Consider the following 8,667-nt stretch of genomic DNA (forward strand, 5'->3'; position numbering starts at 1 on the left):
AAGTTTTAACCAAAAAAAATATTTATTTTTCAACATAGATGAACAACCAAAGAAAGTAAGAAAGCCCAAACATAAAGGTTGCTAAATGTGCAGGTTGTACTCCCAGTCACTTGTTACAGTACTAGTTACCAAAAGGATCCAGGGAAAACATTAATAATTGAAAAGTAACCGCTAGCAAGTGTCCCTTATTTTTCACTCCATGAGATATCTGCGCTTTTATCTCATTTAATTCTTCCCTTAATTGGGCCATAATCTCACGGGCATTCTTAAGTTCAACTATCACCTTCCTTCCTTGCTCCAGTGCCTCCTCCCAGCAGGTTACAGAACACATTAGCACAATGGCTATGAACAGAATAAGTAGATTAATCAGCCACATATCCTGCATAAATATTATTAGTTTTTTATAGTTTATATTATTATAGTTTTTTTATTAGTTTATATTATATTATTATCATTATATATTATATTATTAGTTTATTATAGTTTTTACCAAAAAAATATTTATTTTTCAATGTTGAACAACCAAAAAAGAAATGAAAATTATGTCTGACTGGTCAGTCTTGAAACATACAGGCTCTAATGCCTAGAAATGCTAACATATAAGTTTCTAAATTCAAATAAATACCCTCTTTGTTATATTGGCTAAGTCCAAAGGATCGAGCGAAACCACTAATGTTGATATCTGATCTTTTAGTTCAGCTAATCTCATGGATATTCTCCATACCAAGTATAGTGTCCTGAAGATGCCTATGAAGGTCATTCAATATATCCATGAGTGCCATCTCCTCCACGCAGCTGGAATTGTTTTTCTGCCATTTTGCAAGGCAGATTAGCACAATGGCTATGAAAAAAATAAGTTTTGGTTTTTGTGCTTCTCAAGAAAGAAGGCCCTGAAGTAGGAGTTTTCTGCTGCTGGATATTTTGCGGCAGGAATGCAATTCTGTAATCAGAGTTCTTCTTCTTTCTGGTTTGGATGCGAGCACTTCTGTGACGTTTTCTATTTTCGTCTTGTGCCATTTTTTTGAAAGTATAATATGATTGTCGTCTGTAAGATAGTTTAGATAGACAAGAAGAACAGTGTGAAACAGTTGCTGCCTCTGCCACAGATCTAAACAAATAAAGATGCTTTCAGCAAACCAAAAAAAATATTGAGATCACAGATCTACCATACAGGCTGGGTCCCCTTAGCTCATAACAAGGTTACAGATATATAGAAACATTGGGGTAACAGTCACCCTGCTATAGTTCCAGGGGGACCCAGGGCACAAATAAGCACTCACCCCAAATCCCCCCCTAACTGGCCTTCAGGCTGGGCCCCCTTAGCCCATAACAAGGTTACAGATATATAGAAACATTGGGGTAACAGTCACCCTGCTATAGTTCCAGGGGTACCCAGGGCACAAATAAGCACTCACCCCAAATCCCCCCCTAACTGGCCTTCAGGCTGGGCCCCCTTAGCCCATAACAAGGTTACAGATATATAGAAACATTGGGGTAACAGTCACCCCGCTATAGTTCCAGGGGTACCCAGGGCACAAATAAGCACTCACCCCAAATCCCCCCCTAACTGGCCGTCAGGCTGGGCCCCCTTAGCCCATAACAAGGTTACAGATATATAGAAACATTGGGGTAACAGTCACCCCGCTATAGTTCCAGGGGTACCCAGGACCCAAATAAGCACTCACCCCAAATCCCCCCCTAACTGGCCTTCAGGCTGGGCCCCCTTAGCCCATAACAAGGTTACAGATATATAGAAACATTGGGGTAACAGTCACCCTGCTATAGTTCCAGGGGTACCCAGGACCCAAATAAGCACTCACCCCAAATCCCCCCCTAACTGGCCTTCAGGCTGGGCCCCCTTAGCCCATAACAAGGTTACAGATACATAGAAACATTGGGGTAACAGTCACCCTGCTATAGTTCCAGGGGTAACCAGGGCACAAATAAGCACTCACCCCAAATCCCCCCCTAACTGGCCTTCAGGCTGGGCCCCCTTAGCCCATAACAAGGTTACAGATATATAGAAACATTGGGGTAACAGTCACCCTGCTATAGTTCCAGGGGTACCCAGGGCACAAATAAGCACTCACCCCAAATCCCCCCCTAACTGGCCTTCAGGCTGGGCCCCCTTAGACCAGACCGGGCACATTATACACAGTGTGGGGCAGTGGGCAGTGGAAGCCCAAGTAGTGCCAGCCCATAACAATATGTATGTGGGGCTACAGCGGTGCCAGTGTGCAGGAGGGAAAGCCACACACACTGCAATGATAACAAACTGCCATCGCTGCTGCTTTTCCCCTGCCAGTTAGAGGGCACTGAGCCATCACATTATAATTAAAGTACAAGTATAAAGCTGTCAGGGCTGCACCTCACACATGAGCAGTAGTAGCTACACAAGCAGCCGCTATCATTACCCACAATCATATAAATATATATATAGCTGCACATACAATATGGAATTCCCTACTTACAGTCTATTCCGTTGCTCCATATTCTCTGCTTTTCTGTATCTTATTCACTAAAGCTCTTCTTTCCTCCTGATCCCAATTCCTCTCTCCTCACTTTAACTGCCATTTTTCATCTCTTCTCTAACCCATAACAGTTTTGCTCCTTCCCTTTGATTGCACACTCCTGCAGTAAAATGGCTGCAGCCTTCCATGCTGCTGGTTTTGTCCCGGTATAACCATGCAGGTATTGGCTGAAGGGAGGTTCAAAGTTCATCATCCAGCCAATCGGATTTCTCCAAGCTGTACCGGGACCTAAGCTGTTTAGATCCTTGCAGCTCAGGATACCTGAGCTTTGATGGACAGGAGGAGAAAGGAATCAGAAAACAGGAGATAATGGCCCCGCCTCCTCCTGCTCCTTCCCCCTCCAGAGATAGGAACCAGCAAAGTAACACAGCAGAGGGATTTTTCTCATCCCATTTTTTTCTTTTCTTAGTTTAAATTAAAAAAAATATATACCAGACCAGTTTTGGGAGGCTTAGGCTTAATGACCATCCGCCTATGGCAGGGGGCCAGTTAATCTCAGTACAGGTATGGGTTCCCTTATCCGGAAGCCCGTTATCCAGAAAGTTCTGAATTATGGAAAGAGCATCTCCCATAGACTCTATTATAAGCAAATAATTCAAATTTTTTAAAATGATTTCCTTTTTCTCTGTAGTAATAAAACAGTACCTGTACTTGATCCCAACTAAGATATAATTACCCCTTATTGGGGGCAGAACAGTCCTATTGGGTTTATTTAATGGTTAAATGATTCCCTTTTCTCTGTATTAATAAAACAGTACCTGTACTTGATCCCAACTAAGATATAATTACCCCTTAATGGGGCAGAACAGTCCTATTGGGTTTATTTAATGGTTAAATGATTCCCTTTTCTCTGTAATAATAAAACAGTACCTGTACTTGATCCCAACTAAGATATAATTACCCCTTATTGGGGGCAGAACAGTCCTATTGGGTTTATTTAATGGTTAAATGATTCCCTTTTCTCTGTAATAATAAAACAGTACCTGTACTTGATCCCAACTAAGATATAATTACCCCTTATTGGGGGCAGAACAGTCCTATTGGGTTTATTTAATGGTTAAATGATTCCCTTTTCTCTGTAATAATAAAACAGTACCTGTACTTGATCCCAACTAAGATATAATCACCCCTTATTGGGGGCAGAACAGCCCTATTGGGTTTATTTCATGGTTAAATGATTCCCTTTTCTCTGTAATAATAAAACAGTACCTGTACTTGATCCAAACTAAGATATAATTACCCCTTATGGGCAGAACAATCCTATTGCTCTGTGAGGAGGGGAGGGTGAATCTGGTGGGGGTCATTATTGGGGGGTGCAGGGGCCCCCAAGGCAGAAGCCCTAGTGGGCCCTACATCCCGCAGTCTGACCCTGCCCTGTTCCCAAACTTACACTAAAGGGCTGGTTCTTTAGAACACTCTTCTTTACTAGAGCCTTGTGTTCTACGCTCCCCAGCAGCACCCAACCTGTTCAGAAGGTGAAGGCCAAATAGACAATACTCACTATATTAAAGCTTGACAGGAAATGCTCACTACCCCCCTGGGCCAATGAGGAAACTAGCTAACCCAGGGGCATAGGTTACTTGACCTCCTCCTTGACTTCCTTAGCTAGTAAAGTAGTTGCTTATTCCTTTTGGCAGCATACCTGTACCCATACCCCCCAACTGTCCCGCTTTTCGCGGGACAGTCCCGGTTTTTACAGAGCATCCCGCTGTCCCGGATTGTTCAATGAATGTCCCACATTATGGAAATGCAGAACATTCATTAAACTATCCAGGGAAGCGGGATGAGCTGGCTGCAGCGGAGCGCTCCGGCTCCGTCTCTTCTTGTGGCTCCTGCTTCTTATGCGGCTCCTCGTACGGCGGCGACAGGCCGTTTTATAAGGTTGTGCCCGTGCATACGTGTGACGTCACATGTACGCACGGGGCGCAACCTTATAAAAGGTCCTGTCGCCGCCGTAGAAGGAGCCGCATAAGGAGCAGGAGCCACAAGAAGCAGCGTCTATGGGGGGCACTGTGTATGGGGGGAATTTTCTATTGGAGGTACTCTCTATGGGGGCAATTGGGGGGCTACTGTGTATGGGGGGCACTATGTATGGGGGGCTACTGTGTATGGGGGGTACTGTGAATGGGGAGCTACTGTGTATGGGGAGCTACTGTGTATGGGGAGCTACTGTGTATGGGGGGGAACTATGTATGGGGGGCACTGTGTATGAATGGCTACTGTGTATGGGGGGGAACTATGTATGGGGGGCACTGTATGAATGGCTACTGTGTATGGGGGGAACTGTGTATGGGGAGCTACTGTGTATGGGGGGCACTGTGTATGAATGGCTACTGTGTATGGGGGGAACTGTGTATGGGGGGCTACTGTGTATTGGGCCATTGGGGGCACTATTTTAACTATTTTCAAAATGAATTTAAAAAATGGGGTTTGGTAATCGGGGCGTGGCCACAAAGTGGGCGTGGTCAAAAAATTGCCGTGCTGCACGCGCCAAGTCTTTTTGTCCCTCTTTTCATTTTTCAAATGTTGGGAGGTATGCTGTACCTGACCCTGACACCATATTAGACGTTGGGGTACTGCTGTTAGACTCAATGTGTTGAATCCACACAGGCTCCAAGGCCTGCTAAAATATTCTCAGGGGCACCCAATATGCTACCAGGAGCTCAGATCAGTAACAACAATGCTATAGGGTAAAGCAGTAGGAATTTATTTGAGATTTTCATTTTGGAAGGCCTATTATTAAAACAAAGTCCCAATCACAGGGAAAAAGGAATGGACTAATGAAACCATTATTCAGATGATGCTAATCAGATTTTTCCATAGATTCTGTAATTTTTATTTCATTTTTAAAATGCTAATGTTCAGTTTCAGGCACTTAATGTGACCCCGAGAGCCTCCATCCTTTCTCTCAGTAGATATTAAACTCATTACAGATTCACAGAGTGTTCCGGGCTAACCTCTGAGCACATAGTTTCCAAAACAGAATTAGGATATCACTTACGTGTGGAAAGATTTTGAGAAAGAGTTATCTTAAGCAAATAGAAGAGTTCCCTTCATTTATACTAATATGGTAGCTGTATTTGTACTGCAAATGAATGTCATAATACAATATATATATATATATATCTCTTTACAGGTTTCTCCTGCACATGGCCCATTTGGCAACAGGCTACGGATAAGAAAATGAAGTCAGATTCCATATGGGGATATTGGGATACAGTATCAACAAACATGGACGTCCAGCTGTTATACTACTTACCATTCTGGGCAATGATGTGGGGAGGGGGGGGTTTCATTAGATCACTAAAATTTAATGTAATAAATGTTAAACGTTTGCTACTAGTCTAGTAACCCATACCAACCAATCAGAAATAGTATTTATTGGGATTGAAAACAGCCCTCTGATTGGTTGTTATGGGTTAATTGTTATGCCTAGATAAGAATTTAAAATGACACAAGAGATGAAACCCAAGAGAAGAGAAGACAGAGGACCACTACCCAGGGCAGCCATCATAAGTGCTTCCTATAGGGCCAAGATCTTTTTTTGTTTGCCATTGATTATGGGGCAGATCAGCTGCTGCCAGTGATCACTTACCCTTATATGTTATAAAAGGAGCAAAGTTTGCCTAGTAACCCATAGCAACCAATAAGATGCTTATTTTTAAACAGGTTACTAGTAAATGACACTTGCTGATTGGTTGCTATAGGTCAGTACTGTCCAATTTACTACATGTAGTTGACAGATTGTATCACATATAGTATGGGCTTGATTAAAGGAAAACTATACAATGCAGGTCTCTATAAAAATATATTGCATACACCAGCTCATATATAAAACCCTGCTTCATCTAAATAAAGCATTTTAATAAAATAATACTTTTTTTAGTAGTATGTCGTATTTAAGGTAATCCTAAAGAGAGAATTGCCATTTTAAGCACTAAGGACCGCCCCCGGGATCATACTAGTCACCATGTGTACAAACAAACCAAGGGCACACATACATGCTACGGTAGGCCCCATCAGCCAATGAATGGGCAGAGTTCTGACCTTGCTTCTATACTACTTCCTGTTACAGTTAGAGCTGCATTATTTCCTGTCAGCTGATCTCTGAGGGAACACACAGCCCATCACAAAATGGCGGCTCAAGGAAAAGAAGTAAAAGGGCAATAGTTACTGATATATATATTCCAGTTTGGCGAGATTCTTTAGTAGGTCACTTAATATAATACAAATTATCTATTTGTATTTATTTTGGGGGTATAATATCATAGTCTATAGAGCCATAATTGGATGCCAATGTGGCCCATAAACAACATTTCAATAGTAGAATTTAAAAAAAATTACAGATTCAAATGGATCAAGTGACCTGAAGTCCTGAAGCCTTTGTGCAGCTTGGATTTTACAAACCTTATGCTATCGGCAGGGGTCGATGGAAGCCCTGGAGGCTCTTGTGGCCTCCTCAGCCATCCCTAGTAGCTGCCCTGGTCTCACTAATCCTCTGAGCTTCATGCTGTACATTCTGTGACACTGGCAGAACGGCTTGTATCCCATGAATGTGCCGGCCATGTGTAGGGATGTTTGGGGCAATAAATAAAACTATGGATATGTTACACCATCTGCAACAAGATAATTAATTAGGGTTCCTTAGTAAGGTATAGGAGGAACTAAGTTCTTATGTATAACAATGTATGGAAAAAAATGAAAAAATAAGGAAAGGAACATCACAGTGCAATGCATTGTGGGTTATGTAGTTCGTGAATGCTGTTTGTAAGCTCTGGAGGAGTTGTAACAATTTGTAACATCAGTGTTTTAGTCCCTCCTCCCCTGCCAGGATTTCAAATGATGCAGAAAGACAGGAACTGTTTTGCAGCTGGATTTCAGCATATAAAAATGGTATTTATTCATACTTTTTGAAGGAACAGATTACAGTGAAAGGTATATTAGGGGTTTCTGTGTTGCTTGGGGCTCTTTAACACATTTTGGTTTGGAAGGTGAAGTTCTCCTTTAATTTGTGTGGAACACTGGAAGAAGTAATTACAGTATAAGGTAGATCAAGACCATGTTTGGGCTTAACTGTAATTGGCTGGGTGCATCTGGGTGTGACCTACAATTGCCAGACTTTACAGTTAGTAATGTTAGGAGACATGTTTAACATAATAAGACATGTTCTTTCCCCCAGAAACCTCTTAGGCTCCATGTATGGAACCTCTACTTGATTGCTATCAAATTACTTACATTCCATTGAGTTCCTTATAGTAAGAAAAAACTGAGCAGGGCTGGCTACTATAGAGCAAAGTAAGTAACTCTGAAATATATATTGTACATTTAATATTTATAATGTAACCCTATTTTGGCTACTGTTGTACTTTTAACACGCAATCACCTGTGTGTGGCGCTACAGGAGCCCTGAGCCCCCGCTTATTTATGGGGGGCAGGTATGACATAAATGAATGGCGTGCCTCCACCCAGGGTAGGTATAGGTAGAACTATATCTCTCCCCCCTGGGAAACTCTGTGATGTCCTCCTTGGACCCGGACTCCCAGCAACTCCCGGTACCTTGCCCCTCCCTTGGGGTAGCTGCTTACCAGGCAGTTGAGGATCCTCAGTATATGAACAGCCAAGACACCGGTTAAAATGGTGAACCAGATGAACTTGTTTATTTTTGATTCAGGCAGAACACTTCAGAGGATGTCACACAGACGGCTCAAGTCACACACTCTCTCTTTGGGCTACCCCCGGTACTCCCGCCGGATGCTTCCACCTAGGAACTCACCCCAGTCCACGCGTAGGGCCCCTTCACTGGGAACACTCCCAGGTGCTGACTTGGCTCCTCTTACTACACACTACAGGTCCTGAACTCCAGCCATGAGTGCTGGGGGGTCTTAACCCCTCTCTCTCCTGTTGGGGCTATCGCTGCCCGTTCTTTCTAGCCTGCCTGTCACTCCTAGAGTGACCTATTACAGTACCTCCTGTACTAGAACACTAACCTGTTGTTCACCTCCTTACAGAGGGGTCCCAGGCAGAAAGACCTTCACAAAATGGGTGTCAGCCCTTTTTATATTGCAGCACACTGCCACCTAGTGGTTGCTGCTGCATAACAGGGAAACTCCCTTTTCACACATAAACACTCAGGACC

The 8,667-nt window shown here is 43.0% G+C and overlaps 1 long non-coding RNA gene across 1 annotated transcript; it reads right to left on the minus strand.

Moving 5' to 3' along the window:
• LOC116411097 lies at positions 1-2,838 on the minus strand. Its single transcript, XR_004222841.1, has 2 exons — positions 2,472-2,838; positions 1-1,045 (listed from the first exon to the last, which is right to left on the minus strand). It is a non-coding gene; the product is annotated as an uncharacterized LOC116411097 (long non-coding RNA).
• Between the last annotated feature and the right edge of the window lie 5,829 nt (positions 2,839-8,667).

This window comes from Xenopus tropicalis, chromosome 5, assembly GCF_000004195.4.
Source record: "Xenopus tropicalis strain Nigerian chromosome 5, UCB_Xtro_10.0, whole genome shotgun sequence".
Taxonomy (NCBI): Eukaryota; Metazoa; Chordata; class Amphibia; order Anura; family Pipidae; genus Xenopus; species Xenopus tropicalis.